The following is a 21,106-nucleotide window of genomic DNA, read 5'->3' as shown; positions in this document are numbered from 1 at the left end:
ACCTTTTTTTACCCCTTAATCTTCTTGTTTGTCTCCAATATGACCTTGAGCAAGTCATCTAAGCTTCCTGTACTTTGACTTCCCTACCCAAAAAATATTGATAGGCATATTTGTCTCAATGATTAATTTGTCTTAATTAAAAATTATCTTTGTTCATATTAGAAAAGTGCTTTGAGATTCATGAATGGAAACTAGGATATAAATACAAAGTGTTTTCTGCTGCTAACAAATTTTTTTGCCAGAATGACGAAGATGCAAAAAGAGAGATGAGTGCAGATGTATGTCTGTATAACAGCTATCCTGGCCTCCTGGGAGCAAGTTAACATTTTTTCCTGAGAGGACTGATCTGCTCATAGATTAGATAATCAAACACAGACGCATTATACCGGCAAGGTGTTTTAAAGGAGAGCCTTGCCTAAAAATAAAGATTCTCTTTGGCTATTCTGTAAACATCAGCATGACATGTGAAAGGCCTTGATAAAGCTGAGGATTAAGAAAAAGGCGGAGATGACTGTAATGAATCACATTTTGCTCTCAGTAACACTCATATAAAGCCAGAAGAGCTACATATTAAATTAAAAATCTTCACTGAGGACAACTTTCACCTTGATTAAAATGCGTTTCCTAGATGAAATGTCTTTGGGTTTATACCCCATGAACTTGAAAACAGAATTGGGGGGAGATATAGAATCTCTTAAATGCTCTAAATTTTTTTCTAATGTATCATAGAATAATACAACTGCTGAAGTTGGAAAAGATCTTTTAAGATCATTAGGTCCAATGGAAACCTAGCACTGCCAAGTCCACCACTAAACCATGTTCCTAAGTGCCACACCTACACGTGTTTTAAATACCTCCAGGGATGGTGACTCAACCACTTCCCTGAGTGGCCTATTGCAATGCTTGACAACCTTCCAGAGAAGAAATGTTTCCAAACTAAACTAAATGTATCCAAACTAAACCTCCCCTAGCACAACTTGAGACCGCTTCCTGTTGTCTTATTTTTTTGTTATATGAGAGAAGAGACCGTGAAGATGGAAAGGCCACAGCTGTTTTTTCCAACAGGTGATATTTTTCTGAAAGTGAAATCTATCCCCTTAATGAATCATCAAACAAAGCATTTTAAGAAATCCCCATAAAAACACATTCACATTTCTTAATTTCCCCTTTTCTGCATTGCTGCTAACTGATTTCCCTGCTGCTCATCCATGTGATCACCAGCAATCTGGCCAGGGGAGATCCTGAGGATGTTGGGAGGGGCTGCAGGGTTCTGGGCTGATCCTATGGGCAATGGGAGCCCTGGAGGTGCTACCTTGATCTAAGGGAAGGGTTTGGGGCACAGCTGGGGGGGAGAGGGTGGGCAGGGAATAGGCCAATCCTGTAGAAGTTGTGTCTTAGATGGGGTGTTGGTTTTTATAAACACAAGAAGCCCTAAAGAGCCCTGAGAGTAACAGGATCCACCTGACAAAATGTGGTGAGTGCCTGTTTGCCAACAGAAATGCAAAGGAGGACTGAGACATGCTTGAACAGCTTGCAGCTGGATATCTGCAATGGACAGGTACAAGCTCTTCAGGAAATATTGTTAGGGAAGATAGAAACAGGGGGGCTGGAGGAGGTGCTCTCTGCATGAAATGGCAGCTTAGTTATGGGGAGCTCTTGTATAGGACAGACAACAGGCTGAGGGAGAGCTCATGGGTCAAGAAGACCAGAGGAGAGGTAAGCAATGGTGGCATTGTGGTAGGAGTCTGTGGTCGGAAACCTGATGTTCTCTCTGGGTCAGCAGACAAATCCTTTTTTAAATAACTCAGGTAAGTTTCTGGATTGCCCTCAATGATAGAGCTGTCACTTGGGGGGTACCAGACAGGGTGGAGCCGTGGGCCACAAGAAACTCATATGATTAAAGGAAAAATGGAAAGCATTTCACCTGAGAAGGAAGAACCTTCTGCAATGGTACAGCTGGGTCTGCTTGGGGAGCAGCTCTGCTTAAAACTGTTTAGCTCTTGAATGGTGATACACAAGCCAGCAGTATGCCCTGGCAGCAAAGATGGCCAACAGCTTCACAACATGCATAAGAGAATCATGACCAGTAGACAGAGGGAAGAGACTATCCTCCTCTTCTTGGCATTTGTTAAACCTTATTCTACTCTGCACTGGTGTGGCCACAACTTGTATACTGTGTGCAGTTTTGGTCACCACAGTATAAAAAAGACATTAAGCTATTAGAGAGTGTCCAAAGGAGGCCACAAGGATGATGAAGGGTCTGGAGGTGAAGCTGTATGAGGAGCAGCTGAGATCACTTGGTCTGTTCAGCCTGGAGGAGATTGAGGGGAGACATCATTGGGGTCTTTAACATTCTCATATGGAGAAGTGGAGGTGCAAGTACCGATGTCTTCTCTCTCATGACCAGTGACAGGATTCAAGGAAATGACAGGAAGCTGAGTCAGGAGAGGTTTAGGTTGGATATCAGGAAAAGGTTTTTCACCCAGAGGGTGGTTGGGCACTGGAACAGGCTCCCCAGGGAAGTGATAACAGCACCAAGCCTGACAGAGTTTGAGAAGTGTTTGGACAATGCTCTCAAGCACATGGTGTGACTCTTGTGGTGTCCTGTGCAGGGCCAAGAGCTTGACTTGATGATCTTGATGAGTATATTCCAACTTAGTATGTTCTATGATTCTATAACACAGCCTCCAATTTTAGGCCCTCAGTATGAGAAAGACCTCAACAAACTTGGATGAATCAGCTGAGGCTGCCAAAATGTTTGGGGACTGAGCACTCACCCTGTGAGGAAAGGCTGAGGAAGATGGGATTGGTCAACCTGGAGAAGAGATGGCTGCAGGGGAACAAAAGAGCGGACCCTAGTGCTTACAAGGAGGCTGTTGAAGCTGCAGGCTCTCCACGGTGCTTCCTGGTGGGAGGATGTGAGGTAAAACTGTAAGTTGAAAGATAGGCTTAAGTTGTTTGTAAGGAGAAGGTTTTCCCCATGAGGATAGCCCGGCGGTGTAGCAAGTTGCCCAGCAATGTTACATAACCTCTTTCCTTGGTGATTTTCAAGACCAGACTAGGTAAATCCCCAAACAACCTGGTCTGGTCCCATGTCTGGCCCTGCTTTGAGTGGAAGGTTAAACTGGAGACCTACTTAGGTCCTTTCACACCCAAATTACACTACAAGTCCATGATTCTAATAGAGAAATATTGAAAATGCCACTTTTGAAGCTTTAATTCTCATTCTGGAAAGGCTTCAAGTGACTTCATTTTGTGCCAGGCAGGCATCATCTCCAGTGATTCAAATACCCAGTTTCCACTGATTTCTAAGTGAGGCAGGCACTTTGATAGGTTTGAGGAATTTGAACTAAGGGTGTTTCCTTTAAAAAAACCAAACTTAATTGTACGTATGGCAGTTCTCCTTTACTCATCTTTTCTAAGAAAAGAAGTGGCTGGTGTGAGGAAAATCAGCTTCCTGATCCTGCAGAACTCTTGAAACAGAAAAAAAGAGATAAATCCCAACCTCTCCTCAGCACTGTATGTTCATTGTACGTCTACTCTCAACCAAGCATTCTGAAAAACTGGTTACCTATAAGAAACAGATAGTTTTCTACTGATTTTATGTCACAGCATCATGTGCAGAAAGAAGACCCATTCACAAATATGGGTATTTGAAAAAATGCACTCCATCCATTTGCTGGTCTTCCTCCTACAGGCAAAACAAACCAGATTTTACTATGGAAAACAGTTTTCTTTTTTGTCATCAATATTAACAGGAACACTTTAAACTATATCTGCCACTTTGTGGGAGATCAATGTATGGAAAATAAGGCCAGCAGGAAAATTGGAAGACAGCAGTAGGAAAGGAGAATTTTTTTTCTCATTACTGCCATCCAATTACCTTAGATACATTTTATTCAGAATCTAGGGAGTAACTCTGTTAGGCTCAGAGGTCATCACAGGTGAAAGGGTATAAGGTATATTTTTGACCTCTGAGCCAACAGGAAGCTGACACTTTAAAAAATATTGCCATTTTGCCTAAATCTTTCAGTTTCTTGCCATTATCCATGGCTTAAATACACTTAAAAGTGGGGGCATGGCATGGGGAAGGGTGTGTGGATGGGTTTAAGCATGTCAAAGTTGTAGAAAACTGATTTTCTAGAAGACAGTATAAGGTTCCACATCAAAATGTAAGTAGGTATATGGCATGGCTGAACATAAAGGTGAATAAAGGCAGTTGTAGAGGGAAGATTCTGCTTTTTCTGCTCTGGGCAGGCAAAATAGGAGTAGTTTAAAACCCCCCCAAAAGATTAAAAAAGTCTTTAAGAGAGAGGTTGAAGGACACATCCCGTTTTAAAACTACGACATGTCCTTAAGAAAAAGCGCAAAAAGGAAGGTGACTGCACTGAGTGAAAACCTTGGAATGTCAGGTTTATTATTCTCTGGAAGCTGACTCTTGTATCTAGGGGGTTTGCAAATTCTCCATAAAAGTAGCAGAACACATCAAATAAATCAAAATGAATCAACTACTAACTTGGGCTTCTAATTGCCTTGCTGTGAGCAAGCTGGTAAAAAAGGTTAATTAACATCACAAACTGGCCCATGATTTTGGTAAAATGATTAAGATGTGGGAAATCATGTTCCCTGTATTCAGGTGTGGGCAAGGACAGTTAAGCTCTATTCAGTCAGTGAATGAACTTGCTCCTGACACACCTGAGAACAAAACTCTGACTTGTTTACATTGTCTTGAAGGTTAAAGCATTGGAGAAGATAAGGCAAAAACATTAATGTCTTGAAAGACTCTTAGCAACCCACCAAACTGGAAGACAGGGAAGAATTTGGAGCAATTCAATTAGACAATAAACATCTGTATCTGCAACCGTCTGTAGGCCTTTGAAGTTTGTAGTCATATTTTGGGTCTGCCCTATCAGTTTGTCTGAGATGTAAAAACGTTCTCAGTCATTTCTTTGCTGCACTTAAAAGCCTCAAACACTTAGTAAGATCACTACTGAAATCACATAAGCATGCTGAAGACTGCAGTATTAATAGGCTCTGTATAGTTTATGTGAAGAAAATTACCACCCATAGCTGACAAGGACTAAGACTGTAGTTGCCTTTGAATAGACAGGTATTGAATTATAGCTTTTGTTACGTGCAATTTCAAATACTTGAACAAGTGATGTATAATAATCCTTATTATAATATTATATAATAATTATTCTATATAATAATTATATATTATAACCAAATCTAATAATTAATATATTATATAATCAATATATTATATAATTAATATATTGTTATATGATATATTAATTATATATTATATAATTAATATATTATTTATAATATATCTAATAATTATATATATTATAATCATGTTATAATAATGTTATGTTATGTAGCTCTTATAATAATCTAATAAGAGCTGACCAGGAAAGTACCCAGCACCAGAGATATTGTAGTAATACAAAAACTTGAAGGAAGTGAGGTTTCCTCTACTGGTGTATATATAAAACCTATTCCTAAAGCATTAAAATAAGTTATTCATGTGCCTCGTGATCCTATCAAGTTAATTTAATTATGTTGCTCTTGTATAGCTTTATTTCCTAATAAAGCTATATATGCCATGACATATTTATGTTTGTTACCAAACCCCAACACAAAAGAACTGCAACAGTCCTCTCCAGGAGATCTGACTTGGAGATCTCTAAGCCCGTTTTCTACTAGTATGAATCTCCATTATAATGCTGATAGGAAGTAGTGCAGTTCAAGGAACGCTGGAAACAAACCAATCAAGATGGCTTCTTTCAAGCATGGTACTCTCTGCTTCCTTTTTGAGTCACTTTTTGCATGTGCTGAATTTTCACAAATACGCAAAAGACAATCATAATCTGATATGGTCAAAAAGAGTGTGGTTACTTTGGGCAAGAAAGGCTGAACAAATTCTTTTTTCACTAACAGTGGTCTGCACTATTCTGCAACAGTAGAAGTCAGGAAAGGACACACTCTTCTAAAAAACATTTGTAGTGAGAGATGGATTTCTCCCCTCTCTGTAAGGAATGGTTTTCTTTCTTCCCTACTATTCCTTCTTCAGCTTATCATGGTTACCACCAGATCTGTGTGGGTTTTAAAACCCTATTCTTTCATCTAACCCAGAATCGTCTGTGTTAAATAAAAATATCTCAGCAGGTTGCATTTCCTCTAATTGTTTTTGGTATTGAAGTTCAGAGTGTCCAGCTATGCCACTGCTACTTAGTCATCTCTTGTCGTATTGTCCTTAATTAAGACTATTGCAGAACATTTGAGGTACCTGGTAAAATATTGAAAACCTTTAATGACTTTTTCTTCTTCCACACCTCCCTTCTGGATTCATCCAGTTCAGTAGGGCTATAATTTTTAATAGCTGTACTTAGATGAAAAGCAGAATGACCTTTGTCCTTCTCTGGGAGAAGATTAAGACAGGCAGATTAACCACTGCCTTGGCCAGTCTGGCTTACAGAGAGTAATGAGGGAGATACTATAGAACTGGAGCCTCCTGTGATGGTTTCTTGAACTAACAGCTGATTGCTTGAAGGAAGGATGAGAGGTATAATGATTTACACCAGCAAACACCCCTGAATAGCTCATATTAGCCAGGGGGGGCATTTGTCCAACTTCTAGGCCATATGTTCAGTCAGTGCATGCTATTACACAGAAATGAAAGAAAATATGAAAGACAGTGATGTGACAGATGGCTGCTTATGGCAGAGAATAGCTTGAATGTTCTGCCACAGCTTAAAGAAAACAAATATATGAAGTGACTTTACTAAAGGAATACAGTAAAATACTGCCATCTTCTATCATACCCTCAACAAGCCTTTTAACCTTGTTTGTTTCTTTACTTCAGGTTTTCTGAAGTTATTACATAGAACTTTGAATTCAACCATTTTAGAATTGAATGCCAAAATAACCACTGTCAACAGAATATTCCTTGCAGGATTTATGTTTAGAAATAGCTTTTTTCTTTCAGAACCACTGGTCTGAAATAGTCCTAGCTTTTACTTTACAAAGCAACTGTTTCAGAATCCAGTTAGGTAGAAGAAAATTATCTCCATACCTAAATTCATCCTGTGACTGTCATGGGAATTTTTGGAATATCTGAAAGAGGAAAGCATTTTATAGTTGGATTGCAAGATACAAATCTGTGTCCAAAAGACCACTGGTCTTTGCAGTGATTTTGCTTGTACACTTGCTCTTGTACCTGATTCAAACTGATTGGCTTTATTTACACTCATAATCGTTCTTCCTCAACTGATAGAGCACATGTGAATAAAGGCCTGTTCTTGGGGCTCAGGAGAAATAGAAAGGAACATAATAGCAATCTTAAAAGAGAAGGGGTAAAAATTGTGCAGAGGTTAAATTTACAATTACTGTGCATTTGTGGTATGCCTCTTTGCCTTCTTTGGTATGCTTGCTGTCCTGTCTCCAAATAGAATGTATTTTTGTTTTTCTCATATTTCCATGTAGGTGATATCCAACAGATCATTTTCCAAAGAGACGGCAATTTTAAAAAATACTGATATTTGAAAAATGACCTGGTGGATCTCTGTTTATGCACCATAGTGGAACCACACATTTACTATTGAGACTCTACTTGCATGTTTTTTCCTTCCATGTTTTACAAATAGAAGACCAGAACCCACCCTAACTGCACTGTAAGTGGATTTATTTAGAATTCAGCCTTTCTGGCAATAACTGATATTCAGTTATTAAACTACTCTTCCCTGTTGGATTAATTCTATCAGAGTGCTCGTGAAATTTGCTTGATTAACCCACAGAAAATGTAAGCACTGTTGTAAGCACATGAGCAGCAGTATGGGTTATTTTGAATTCAGACAAGTTCGTAGTCTTTTTTTCTAGATTAAAATATGATCACGTTTCAATGAATCATTGACAGTGACTAAAAGCTTAAAATGGAAAAAGAATTATAGTACTGTATGGAACAACTGTACAATTCAGAGACCATATGCGAACTGTGACATTGACAGATGTGTTCCCCCAGTCTGTTATAAGGATAACTTAATTGGGAAAATAAAGATACACTTTATTTCCCTCATGACTTGCCAGATTTCGATAATGTAAGAAACTTTTAAAAAATAAATTAACAATACTAATAATTGCAAAAATAACACCAAAAAGTAACTTATTCTGTATTTGCCATTCTTAGACCCTGTTCTAAAGACTTGGAATGGAGTTTCTGGAGACATTGTTCATGTTTTTCTCAGCAGTTTGCTAATTTATGCTGTACACCCTCTGATGTTTTTGTTCATCAGATTGACTACAAGCATGTCTGACAGAAGTGTAGTCTGAGCATTATTTGCTTAAGCATAACCAATAATGACCTCACCTAAATACAGATTTTTATCTTATCCAGTTATCTGAACTTAAAATCATTTAAATATGACCATTGGTCATTAAATATGACCAATGCAAAAATAAAAAATATTGCCTGTGTTTACAGAGCTATTACTGTGTCTGAGGGCCCTAGGGCTTCTACATAATGTTTTGCTTTCATAACTTGGTTCCTTTCCCCATGAATCAATATTGGCACAGTAATTTTAAATTTCAAAGGTGTAATTGAAGGTTCGTGGTAAGGAGTGTCACTGGTGCCAACCTTTCTAAAGGTGGGGTACAACAGAGGAAAGGGACAGATAACTTTTACTGTGTAATTCTAGCATTGAGTCATGTTTGAAGTCTCTCCTAAGAATTAATTCATGTTTGGAAACAGTATGCTCAATATGCTTTCATATTTCTTTGTGGGTCTATCACAACTGATTTGTTTTAAATAGGAAATTTGGAGGTATTTCCCCTGAGATATGAGACAAGCTTTGCACCCAGATTTTTTGAAACAAAATTGCAGGAGCTGATCAGATAAAGGATGAAACCTATCACAACTAGAAGATGCTTTGTGGAAGTGCATGCACTCCCAGAACCCTACCAAACTGTCCCCTAGCCTTCAGCCTGTTTCAGGAGATCCCACACTAAAGTTAGCCTTACATGTTGTTAAATTACTCACTAATAAATTAACTCAAATTTGATTTTTGTTTTGGTTATGTTATGCTATGTAGTTGTGATTGAGAGTTTAAGGATGTGAGCAAAGAAAGACTTGGCAGAAAGATCTTGTACTAGAGAAACAGGTATAGCTGCAATAAAACAGACTTCCCTATGGTCTTCAAAACGAGTCACAGGACAAAAGTTAATAGTTTTATTTTTCATAATAATTATTTTTAATTTATATTGGATGTTACATGTAATGAACTCAATAGAAATTGTAATTTGTTAGCACATGACAAATTTTACCACATTATATCTAAGGCTAATTTTACAGTGCCTCATAAGCAATTGTTTCTGTGTCATGCTAGGGTTAATAGAATCCTCCTCTTCCTCTCTTTCCTCCCTCTTCTCCCCATGTTCCAATCAGCTCTTTTTCTCAAGCTGTCTAATTACTTAAGATAATCAACCTAAGCTCAGACCAGCTCAACTGTAAGGCTTCTGCCTTTTTCCCAACTATGTGCTGTAAAGCTGTCCTTTTTCCCCAATTACGAAAGCTTTTTTTTTTTTTTTGTCAGTAAAGCCAATACTTTTCCACAAAGCCTTGTATCTCATGTTTTTACAACTGTACTGAAAATTCAAAAATTATAACAAAATAATAAAACAAAAATAATTTATCAATAATTTAATAATATATATCTAAAAATTCTGGTTTCTTTCTATGTTTTACTAGATATTTCTTGACCAAAAATTACTTTCCTTTCAAAATTAAATAGTCTGTATCCTTTCAAATTAAAATTTTGCCTCCATTTTACTTCCACTCCACTCCTAATTTTTAATTTCCCTTTGCTTTTGTATGCTTTTTTGATTGTTCTTTGAGGACAAGGTATTTTGTGAGAAAACCTCAAAATGGTATCTCAGTCTACAGGTAAATTAATCTTTAGCAAGGCCACAGAAACACCTTAATACTAACTTTCTCTAGCACTGGACAGAGTGTATAATGATCTTTGAAAATGTCACCATTCTAGTTGGTGTTTGTCCAGCGAGGAAGTGGGGGAAATGCGAAAAACAGAGTGCTTTGATATAGTTTTGGTTAAACTGTTCGTTGTAGTAAAGAAAACAACACTAAAAAGCATAAATATTTTAAAATAATTTATGATTAATTGCTAATAAATCCATTTTCAAATATTTTTATTACTCTGCTTAGTGTAGTCCAGTGTAATTTTGGACATTGATAGCAAATATATTCCTTTCTTATTGACAAGACTGTTTTTAGAACTGTAAATACCTTCTTTACCCTTTAACAAAATACAACATTTGCCTTTCAAAAGAAAGTGTCACTTGGCCCATATGGGTTATGACTCTATTGGGCATGATGAAAACTTTATTTCCTTGTAATTCACCTTTGACAATAAATTACATCACCAAGCTATTCACAAAAAAATATTATGCTTTTAGATGATAATTCCAATGTAGGATTTAGGATATTTTGGATACTGTAGAGAGTCTTGGCTTGGAGCTTGTGTCACTGAAGGCAACAGTGATTACATCACTGTCTCAGTTTAGAGACAAGTTTAGGAAAAAACCACTCTAGAATGAGTGTTTCCTCTAAAGAAAAAGGTTTCAGCAATCTGTACCTGCCAATAAGAACTGAATATTAGTGGATGAAAGTGGAAAACACCCAACCATTTATTGACAGAGTAAATGCATAGCATGGAAAAAAGTGAGTAAATGCTAGATATTGAATTATCAGAGCTGAAGCTGAGGTGGCCATAACAAGGCTATAGCCAAAGAGAAAGGTGTGGAGAGACCAATGTGGAAGCAGAGCTGCGTAAACATTGGAAAGGGTTTTCTAGTGGCAGAGTCTCAGAAGCTCTAGGCTTTGAGGGTTTCAGACCACTAATCATAACCCAAACCTTAACTGTAACATCTAAACCCTAAAATAAACCGAAAGCTTAAAGCCTAAACCCTAAATATAATGCTAGCCCAATGCCTAAAACTAACCCTAACCCTAAATCTTACCCTAAACCTAACCTGAACCTAACCCTAAACCTAACCCTAACACTAACCCTAAACTTAACCCTAACCCCAAACATTAACCCTAACCTTAACCCTAAACCCTAACAGTAATCCTAACCCTAAACCCTAACGCTAAACCCCAACAGTAACCCTAACCCAAACCCCAAACATTAACCCTAAAATTAAACCTAAACATTAACCCTAGGGAGAGCAGTAAAAGCAGCCTTTTGCTGAAGTTGAGGTGGCCATGACATGGCTGGTGGCAAGGAGTAAGGTGTGGAGGGAGCAATATTGGGGCAGTTCCGTGCTACCCTTGGCATGCCTTTTGTGGTTCCACTGTCTCTGGAGCTCTAGGCTTATGGGTTTGTTAACCCTAACCCTAAGCATAACCCTAGCCCTCAGAGGAGCAGTAAAAGCAGCCTTTGGCTGAGGCTGGTTCAAAGCAGAAATGTGGGGAGGGAGTAATGTTGGGGAAAGGCCTGCTGCCCTTGGCATGCTACTGGTAGCTGCAGTAGCCCTGGAGCTCTAGGCTTCATGGATTTCTTGACCCTAATCCTAACCTTAAGTGTAACCGTAATTCTAAGCAGAAAAGTAAAAGCAGCCTTAGCTGAGACTGCTTTCAAGCAGAAAGATTTGGAGGGAATAATGTTGGGCCTTGCTGCCCTTGCCATGCCTTCTGTACCAAGACTGTCCCTGGATCTGTAGGATTTGTGGTTTATCCAAACCAAACCCTATGTGTAACCCTAACCCTAAATGGAGCATTAATAGCAGCCTTTTGCTGAGGCGGAGGTGGCCATTAAATGACTGGTGCCAAGGAGATAGGTGTGGAGGTAGCAATGCTGGGGCAGTGCCCTTGGCATGTCTTTTGTAGTTTTTGTGTCCCTGGAGCTGCAGGATTTGGGGTTTTTCCAACCTTAAGCCTAACCCTAACCCTAGGCGGAGGGGTAAAAGCAGCCTTTTGCTGAGGCTGAGGCTGCCAGTGCATTGGTGGTGACAAAGAGGACATGTGTGAAGGGAGCATTGTTGTGTCACTGCCATGTAGTCCTTGGCTTGCCTTTTGGAGTTGCAGTGCCCCTGGATCTCTAGGCTTTCTGTTATTTTTACCCCTAACCCTAAGCGCAACCCTAACCCTAAGCAGAGTAGCAAAAGCAGCCATTTTCTGAGGCTGATGCAGGAAACACTTTGCTGGTGCCAAGGAGGAAGTTATGGAGGGAATGATGTTGTGGAAGTGCCGTGCTCCCTTTGGCATTTTATTCTGTAGCTGCAATGTCCCTGGAGCTGTAGACTTTGTGGTTTTTTGAAGCCTAACCCTAAGAAGAGCAGTAAAAGCAGCCTTTTTCTGAAAATGAGGAGGCCATTTTTCGTTGTTTAGAAACTAGTTTAGGAGAAGAACACTCTGGAATGAATGTTTCCTTTCACAATAAATGCCTCCAACAATCCCTTTCTACCGATGAGATATTAACACTAGTGTATGAAATAGAAAAACACCCCAACCATTTATGGACATAGTGCCAACACGGCATGGGGAAAAATGGTGAATAAATGCTAGATATTTAATTGTCAACCTCCCCATCTCCCCCAATCCCCCTCCCCTTACACACAGACACATAAGAATAAGAAACCCCAAAATGCCAGAGAAAGAGAAAAATAAAAAAAAATAGTGCCAGCTTTTGTCTCAGGGAAGGAAAAAACCAAAGGGTCCTCACAGCAGCTCGGGCAAAACCAGATGGAAATCCGGTGAATCTCTGATGTTTGTCTCCTCTTCACAGCAGATGAGGCTGGTAGATTTAGTGTCCCTTATTTCGCTGGGTTGGCTTTTCTGAGGTCTGGGGCCAGGATGAAGCGGCTCCTTGGCTCCCCACTGGTCCCCCAATTCTCCTGTCAATAGTTCTCTCGTGCCTTGGACTAAACCAAACTGAACAGTTCAGGAAAAAGCAAAAGCAGCTGAAGAATTGCTGCTGCAGTCTCCAGGGCCAGGAAAGGAAAGAAACTTCTTGCCTAAGCGAACAAAAAACCCAAGCTAGCTAAGGGACAGTGATGCTGTCCACAGGGCACCACAGATGCCTCAGAGTGAGCCTTTGCAAAAGCCTGGGCAGTAGTCCCAAGGCTCCCCCCTCCCCAGACCCACCTTAGAGCTACAGAAACCATTTCTGAGCATAAGGCAGATGATCAGGGAATAGAAACCACCCCTTCCCCCAGAACAATTATTGATTTTCAAGATGAGAGCATGGTTTTCTGTGAGTGGATTTACTTGCACCTCTTTCCTGTTAAGGAACGAATACTTGGAATTGTTTTCCTTATCTCTCTTTAGGCCTGCAACCTAAATGAATATGTCACATGTATTGTCATGCTTATTTTAGTGCCTGGTTCTTGAATGATCATCTAGCTGTGAATCATTTGGTAAGCATTAGATATTAATCTTCCCTGAATTTTTGTAATATAGTCATCTCAGTGATGCTACCTGGTATTTTGTGGATACCATCTGTCTGGAAGAATGATAAAGCAATGAGGTTTCTTTTTTTTTTCCCTAATGTATCCCATGAAATAATTGGATGAAACTGCAGCTTCCAAAAGAAAGACAATTAAACACTTACCAAAAAAATTTTACCAAGAAATACTGTGATGAAGCATAAGAAACAGTAAAGTTCAATGTCGGGAGATTTGCTAAAAGTTGTCCAAAAGGCATTCATCTCATAAAGTTATTTAAAGAGTTAACAGGGTCCCATTTTTTAAAAACTTAAACGCTGTGGTCTCTCTCCTAATTACTTGAAACAGTCAATTAGTTCCTCCTTTTACATCTCTATTTTAATTTTGAATTATCTGGTTTTGTTAAATATCTGTGTTTTGAAGTCAGAGGCTGAAAATATCCAGTGGTACAATCACCTGGCTGATGATGCACAGTAATGGTGACATTATGGGATTTGTCTTCACCTGTTTTGTTAACACTATTACATAAATGGGCTTGTTCTAAATTGCAGCCATCAAAGTTTTTTAAAGAATAAAACCAGCTGATTACACTGTATTATTCCTGTAACTTGATCTAAAGATGATTTTACTGAACACACAAAATATTAAGTAATAGAATGAGAAGGAGCCTGAAACCTTTTGTGGACAATAAACAATATTAAAAAAAAATTAAAAAAAAAAAAAATCCACCCTGGCTTTTGACCTTAGAGTGCTTCTTTCATGGTAATATAATATTCCATTAATAGCAATAGAGCAGATAGATAAATGGAATCTTTTCATGTTGCTCAAATAATAGTTCTTATAAAAATGCAGTCTGAGCTAGTGAAACATTTGCAATACAGAAGAAGATCACACATACAAAAAAAAGAAAAAGACCTTAAATGAGAGTTTTTTACTGCTGGGCAGGGAAATGCTAATGACAGTGTTTTTACTAACTAAACAAATCCTTCTTTTTTTATTGCAGATAATGCATATTAAACATAGAGCATAGTCTAGGATTTTTAGGAAGATAAACTTAGTAGTATCTACAAAAAGAACAGAGAAAGTCTGAAGATACAGGAATGAAACTGGGATGCTTCTTCTTTCATTACATACACCTGAAGGTCAATATGGGAGCAAAGTATCCTACAGTTTTCAGTTAAGGTCTGGTTTCCCTCTCTTACCCATAACACTTAGGCAATTTAATTTGTCATAGCAGGGCTCTAGAAGTGATCCTTGAAAATGTGGCATGCTAGTTTGCTCATACTGAGCTTGTTTCAGCATATTTGAAAAAATATTTCCATCTCACTAAGTGCCAAGGAGGGTCAATTTTAGTTCAGTGGATAAATTGAAGGTTCACTGAGGAGCAGTTTGAAGATATGCATCTTTTGGTTATGCAACAGTTATGTGTGCTTGTCAGAGAAAGTAAAATTAAGGAAGTAAGCAATGGCACTGAATGTCTCAATTCTTATGGCAGGGCTAATTCTGTATGTTAAGTTACATTATTGCTCAACAGAAAGAAAAATTTCTGTCAATCACCAGGATTAAAGCTAGATGCTGAAAGAAGAATTTCTGGATAGAGAGAAATAAGGAGTAAAGAAACTGAGATATATTCTGAGTAAATCAACTAATATGAACAGGCTACTTGGAAATGTCCTAGTTTTCAGTGTTAGTTTTCAACAACTTGAAAAAATAAGTTTTCAGTAACTTGAACTAATTATTTTTTAATGGTGAGTTTGTGATGGCTATGATTGTTCAACCCTATAACATTAGCTTAATGAAATTTACTTGTTTATTTCTTATTTAATAGCGATACTGTACTTAAGAACTGTATCTCTATTGAAGTAATGCATCCTTGTACTTACATCTGATGCACAAATAAAAGCACAAACACTAGAATTTATATTAATGAGGATTTATGCTTTTAGCAATGAAAATAGAATCTCTTTGCACGGACTGAAAACTTATGACTCCTAATTAGTAAAGTTAAATTGACAACACCAGTATTTTCATTTTTTTTCTACATATAGCATTTGGCGTTGTAGAGCAATAGAAAGTCATATATCACATGCTGAAATTGGGAAAAAATTTAGTTAAACCACTTAAAAAAATACTTAAATATATTTCATCTCTTTCACAAAAAAAAAAAAAAAAAAAAAACAAACCCGAAAAACATACAAACAAAAAACTCCAAACTAACAAAAAAACTCCAAATCAAACCAAAAAAACCAACACGCTACAACTATTTCATTCAAAATAAATGAGAAATTCTTAGAAACTCAGGTGCTATTCTGTGCATTTTTCTCCTTTGGAGTTGTAAAAATGCACGCAGAAATAGAATCTGACAATTCCTCTGTTTAGAAAATTAATAATGTCTGTCTTCTACCTTTGATAACACAGTGACTTAGATGTGAATTAACCCTGTTTTATCTTGCTGTGTCATATAAACATGTATATACTCTTGTTCCCATGTGCATATACACTTCTGTTTGCTCTTCTACAAACTCTCTTTAGTCCTCTAGTAATCTTATTCAGTTTTTTCCAAAGCTCATTGAAGTTTTGTTACTTGTTTTTAGAAGTTTTCATGGAAATATCCTTAGAACCTGGGAAAATTCTTGGTCACCAGGAATCCAGAGGGACCAGACGTGGGTCTTTTTAAAAGCATAGCCAGCTATCTGAAACATAACCCTGTAACTATACCACAGATTTCTGATTATTTTCAGTCTCCCATGAGCACTACTAGCTTGTAAACAGTTCATAATCTCATTATAAAGCAGGGTTAGCAGGAGACCAGGAAGATCTGATGCTTAAATCCGAATTCCCATTCACATGCTGATCCACATGCATTGCTTTGCAGAGGAGGTTTCTCTGGTGCTGCAAAGCAGGTTCTCTAGCTGCCTTTTAGGACACTTTCCCTTGTTGAGTATGCAGGCAACATTTTCCTGTTCGTCAGAAGAATGAAGCAAACCCGATTAGATTTGTTCTCAGTCTGGGAGCAGGAAATTAACTTTGAAAATGATTTAAATGTCTTGCCTAGGGAGGGCCCTTTGCCACTTTGAGTTCAATAGTTCAATTTGACAGAGCTCTCTGCCAGATTTCTAATGTATAATAGGTAAGTGTAAGGGATGAAAATTAGGTGGTGTTTTTGGATTTATATTAGCTGAACTTTTATATTTATTTTGCTGTGTGTTTTTATTCTACTATTATCAGAAAATCCTGCTCTGAAGGGCAATTCTGGTAAAGAGGCTTATGGCTACATTACTTTGCAGTCAAGCATATTTGAAGAAGGACACCTGACTGAAGACCTGATGCCCCACAGGCTTGTCACTTTTGACAGCCTTTAGTCTGGTTGTATGGACTGAATGCTTTTTCCTATGTTTCTGTGTTTCCATCATAGGCAGAGGCAGACAGCATTCAGAACTACTTTGTCTATGTTCAGGCACAGAAATATTTGTTTAATTCCATTCACTATATTCCCATACAACATGCCAGTTGTGATTAACAAGCAGTACCCAAAGCAAAAGGAAGTATAATCATAGAATCATAGAATAGTTTGGGTTGGAAGGGACTTTTAGAGGTCATCTAATCCAACACTTACGTACATTCAGGTTCTTCACCTGATCACAAACCTGATCTAGTCTTAGAGGGGGAAGCACTTTGTTCCCCCAGCTCCCATCCTGCTGTCCATCCTCTTGAGAGGTGTGAAAGAGGTTGCTATTGAAGAGTGAGGCAAAAAAGCTCACCTCAGCCTTCTTGTTTGCACTTTGTCAGTCTTGCTGATCTGATGGGCTATACTTACTTTGACCTTCCTTTTCTATCTGACATACCTATAGAAGTCCTTCTTATTACTCTTTGCATCGCTTGCCAAGTTCAGCTCCGTCCACATCTTAGCCTTCCTGACCTCATCCCTACGTAACCAGGCAGCATTCCTATACTATTCCCAGAATAATTATCCTTGCTTTCTCTGTCTGTGTATTTCCTTCTTGCCCTTTGATTTGACCAGCAAGTCTCAACTCAGCCATGCCAGTCTCTTGCCTTTCTTGTCTGATTTCTTGTAGCTGAGGGTCCAGAGCTTTTGTACTCTATGGGAAAGCATCATTGAAGATCAGCCAGCTCTGTTCTGCTCCCTTATCCTGAGGACAGTTTCCCATTAGTGTCTATTCCCTAAGTCCTTGAACACATGGAATTTTGCTTTTCTAAAATTCAGGGTCATGACTTTGTTCTTCACGTGGCCCATATCCCTCAGGACTATGAACTCCACCACTTCATGATCTCTGTGGCCCAGGCTGCCTCCAGTCTTGTGAGTGAGCCCCAGTTATCTCACATTTGAGACCATCAGTCCTGTATTGCATCTCCTCTGCTAAGGCTATTACCTGGGTCAGGAAGTTGTCCTCCATGCTTTCCAGGAGTCTCCTGGATTGCCTACAGTTCGTTGTGCAACTTTCTCAGCAGATGTTGGGGTGGTCGAAGCCCCCCGGGAGAACAAGAACCTGTGAGCACGATGCCTCCTGTAGCTGGAGCAAGAAGGCTTCGTCAGTAGAGTCCTATTGACAGAGATCAACCACAAGGTTCGCTTTGTTGCCTCTGTCTCAAATTCATACCCACAAGCTTTCAATCTTCTCAGAGCTATTCCTCAGGGACAGCTCTTCACACTGTATCCATTTCCTGATGCAGAGGGCAACTACTCCACCCTTCTTTCCTCCCCTGTCTCTTCTGAGCATTCTGTAGCTGTCGATAGCTACATTCCTGTCACGAAATTCATCCCACCAAGTTTCAGTAGTGGGAACTACGTTGTAGGTAGTACAAGAACAGGTGACATGTTGTGGGAGCTATGAAATTAGATACAACTAGGTTTTGTATGGCAAATGTCCTTACAGCTTCAGTCAAGTTAAGCTTACATCCTCTTTACCTTCTGACATAGTGCTGTGATCCTCTGGAAGAAAAGCTGGGAGTTATAATATTTGGCATCACTACATTTGGAATAATTTAGGCTGTAAAAGACCTTAAAGATCATTGAGCCAACCACCTGCCTCCTTTCATATCCTGAAACTCCTTGCAATTTCAAAGAAAGAACAATTTTACTTGTGGGTTTTGTGTCAGTTTTGTTGGGTTTTGTTTTTTGTTTGTTTGTTTGTTTTTTGGTTTTTTTTGGAAAACAAATTTATGCATTCTCTTCTAGAATATGAAGATATGAGAATTTAAGGAATTGGCCAAGAATGCATCCTGAGGTGAAGGAATTGAGTCCTCCCCTTGTAGTACAGTTTGCATGAAAACTCCAGTGAGGAATGGGAAGTAAGAACCACAGCTCCTTAGTATTTCTACTTTTAATGAAGATGGTTTCATACGTCTTTGGAGATACCACTCTTTGATGTCTAATTCTCTGGGTACAGCGTGGAAGATTGTATCTAAAAGTAAGGGGAATTTCATCAGCCTCCTAATATCTGAGGCTGAAGTCTCCCATTGCAATAGTCATGTTCCATCATGAATGTAGCTGTGAATTCCAGAATGCAACAGATAATTCCTTGGTTCTCTGACAACTTGAATCATCATTGCCTTCAGTATTTATCTATCATTCACTTAATTCCACAGTTCATTAGAGAAATGCAGCCTCCGAGATATGTTCTCAGTTTGACCAAAAGTAAATGGAAAGGATACAGACCAAATTCACAGTCACACTGCACCAGTTATTTGTCTTGAGTGCCAATGACTTATTTATAAGTTAGTCTGAGACTGTAAAGGTTTAGGTAGCAGAAATACCAGATGCAGCTGTAGTATGAAAGGTGAGATGGCAAGTTTAACAGCAACAATCACAAGCCAAATACTGTTATGGTAAAGCACTGTGAAGTTCAAAGGGGACAGGCAAACACAGCACTTTCCACTAATAGCAGAAATGAGAGATGTTGAACCGAATGCTTATACATGGTGACAGTCCTGATATGGCAGCAGTATGAGAGCTGTGAGGCAGAAAGCAGTCATTAGACATGATGTGGAGAGGTGTCTCATAAGACTGGAGAGCAGGGTGATGACAGTGAAGGGTCTTTATCCACTTGTTGCAACAAAAATCAGAGTAAGGCTTATCAAAATATCTGTGTACACAAACGTGTCTTGAAGACAGGAGGAAATATTAACCGAGCATTTGCTTGTCATTGGTTACACAACCTAGTCAGTAATATTTACTCTCATTTTACTCTCATTTAGTCTTTTTTTTTCTCTGATTAAAGCAATCTACCTCATAGTCCCACCCCACTAAGGGGTTAGCAATAGCAGAGCTGCTTCTCAAGGGAGGATGAGCCAGGAGCCAAGCAAGGGCAACCATGGCACAAGCAGGGAGTGTGAAATTACTGACCAGAACAAAATCTAGCAAGACTCGTGTGGTTATGGGAAAACGTCCATCCATAGTCCTAGACAAGGTGACTTAATGAGTTCAGGGTCCAGCCAGGAAAACTTGGGGACAAATCTGGAAATCTGGCTATAGTGGAGTACTGAGGGCTGTCCAGCAGGCAAGGCCAGGCACTGGCCCTGCTGCAGCATCTCTGGTGCAGAGACTGGCAGACCCAGACTGGGCTGAAATGTGGTCCTGGGCTGCGGACAGGGGGAGTGAAGGTGCTGGGGGTCTGCACAGGGACAGACAGGGATGGTAGCACTCTCAGGGTTCTGACAGCTTGACTAAAAATCACCTCATTCCATTGACAGTGGTTTTGATTGTATCTAAGCCATTCTCAGTGCTTACTCTCTGAATGTTTCTAGCTGCAAAAGTGATTACACTTTTTTACTATGAATGGAGAAGAATCAATACCAAACATTTGATCAGAACTTTCTTGAACTTTCAAGAAAGTTACACGTGGCTCCAAGTCCTGTATTTAAGAGCACCCCTCTTTGTGATTAGATTATAAAATATTTCTAATGATATTTCTATAATTGTATGGTTCGTAAAATGCAGGAGACAGCGTTTGGAGAAACAAAGCATATAAATAGTGACGTTTCCTTTCGGAAGAAACATGGAGAAAAATAAAATTTTTGTGTTCCCTTCAAAAACGAGGAAAGACTTTTTTTATCTCCTCCTGTATGTATGGGATATACTCACAGGGACAGTCAGAAGATTTTCTTTGTGCTTGGAGGATAAAATTGCCCAAGCAAGCTTTTGTTCTAAAGGTGGAACTTTTACAAAATATACAGACTGAAAGGAGGGGAACGTAAGTCAACATAAGGGAATAAACTAATTATGGCTGACTGGATCTTGAATATTTATAATACAGCCAGTAGCAGCTCCCTTTGGGCCCCTTGTTTACCAAGTCTGTTGAATTTATATGCCCTGACAGGACACATAGTTCTGAAAAGAGCTATGTGCATAACATCAGATATGGCTGGAATACTTACAGGCTGTAAGGCTTCATTCACTAAGGCTGTGTCTTTCTTAAAAAAATACAAATTTGGCGTATCTTTACTGCTGAAAGTGTTTGCAATGGATATCTAAAAAGGAAAATGTAGGAAGCTGAAAAATGGGACCTAATATTTTGACAGAAAGGTTGACCTTTGCTCCCAATTATACCAGGTTTTTGCCTTGAAGCCATTTCACTAAGCAAGGCACTAATCCCAACAGCCTGTCAAACCCCACATCACATTTCTG

The 21,106-nt window shown here is 38.9% G+C and overlaps 1 long non-coding RNA gene across 3 annotated transcripts; it reads left to right on the top strand.

Annotated features, from left to right (window-relative positions):
* Window positions 1-1,456: 1,456 nt before the first annotated feature.
* Window positions 1,457-20,515, top strand: LOC138107376 (uncharacterized). Of its 3 annotated transcripts, none has more exons than XR_011149462.1 (3): window positions 1,457-1,558; window positions 2,698-2,931; window positions 18,659-20,515. It is a non-coding gene; the product is annotated as an uncharacterized lncRNA (long non-coding RNA). The 3 variants fall into 3 exon arrangements; XR_011149463.1 differs by having other exon boundaries at window positions 2,685-2,923; XR_011149461.1 differs by having other exon boundaries at window positions 2,685-2,931.
* The last annotated feature ends 591 nt before the right edge of the window (window positions 20,516-21,106 follow it).

This window comes from Aphelocoma coerulescens, chromosome 3, assembly GCF_041296385.1.
Source record: "Aphelocoma coerulescens isolate FSJ_1873_10779 chromosome 3, UR_Acoe_1.0, whole genome shotgun sequence".
Lineage (NCBI taxonomy): Eukaryota > Metazoa > Chordata > Aves > Passeriformes > Corvidae > Aphelocoma > Aphelocoma coerulescens.
The sequence above is the reverse complement of the archived record's forward strand: the minus strand, read 5'-3'. Positions and strand labels throughout refer to the sequence as shown.